General features: G+C 46.3%; 1 non-coding gene across 1 annotated transcript; it reads right to left on the bottom strand.

Moving 5' to 3' along the window:
* Positions 1 to 570: 570 nt before the first annotated feature.
* Trnas-cga lies at positions 571 to 645 on the bottom strand. The gene has a single exon. It is a non-coding gene; the product is annotated as a tRNA-Ser (tRNA).
* Positions 646 to 969: the final 324 nt, after the last annotated feature.

The following is a 969-nucleotide window of genomic DNA, read 5'->3' as shown; positions in this document are numbered from 1 at the left end:
TTAAACAGAGCAGGTTATGGGGTTAGGGTACCAAGAAGAAAACCATACATCAGTATGAACAAGAAACTGAGACTTAAATTTGCTCGAGAGCATATAAGCACGCAAGCTTCTGGGACAAGGTACTGTTCACAGACGAAAAAAAATTAATATATTTGTAAATGATGGCGGAATTTTGGTGTAGAGACGACCGGATTCTGAGCTGGATTCCAAGTACACTCAACCCGCAGTAAAGCATAGTGATGGAGAAATTATGATACGGAGATGTGTGGCTATATCTGTCGTTGGGCAACTCGGTTCAAATGGCTCTGAGCACTATCAGCACTATTGGACTGAGGTCATCAGTCCCCTAGACTTAGAACCATTGAAACCCAACTAACCTAAGGACATCACACTCATCCATGCTGTAGGCAGGATTCGAGCCTGCGACTGTAGCAGCAGCGCGGTTTCGGACTGAAGCGCCTAGAACCACTCGGTCACACGGGCGTCTGGGAAACTTGTTTTTCCAGAATGAGATTTTCAGTCTGGAGCGGCGTGTGCGCTGATATGAAACTTCCTGGCAGATTAAAACTGTGTGCCGGGCCGAGACTCGAACTCGGGACCTTTGCCTTTCGCGGGCAAGTGCTCTACCAACTGAGCTACCCAAACACGACTCACGGCCTGTCCTCACAGCTTCACTTGCGCCAGTACCACGTGTTTGGGTAGCTCAGTTGGTGCCGGCACGGTAGCTCAGCGTGTCAACAAGGAGCTGAAGCGAGTAAATCTGCAACAAAGTTTTGAAAGACTGGATTTAGGGAGAGATCACTAATTTCAATAAGACAATGACCCTATAGCATACAGCCGTTGGTGTACGATATTCCCCAGGTTGTAATGAAGTAAGGCTGCTCTGAAACAATGTCCACAACAAGATGGAAAGAGACTTCGAAAAAACTGGTTCATTTCATGTCTAAAAGGTTAACAAAGTGATACATA

Source organism: Schistocerca americana, chromosome 1 (genome assembly GCF_021461395.2).
Source record: "Schistocerca americana isolate TAMUIC-IGC-003095 chromosome 1, iqSchAmer2.1, whole genome shotgun sequence".
Classification (NCBI taxonomy): domain Eukaryota; kingdom Metazoa; phylum Arthropoda; class Insecta; order Orthoptera; family Acrididae; genus Schistocerca; species Schistocerca americana.
This window is presented reverse-complemented; position numbering and strand designations above follow the sequence as displayed.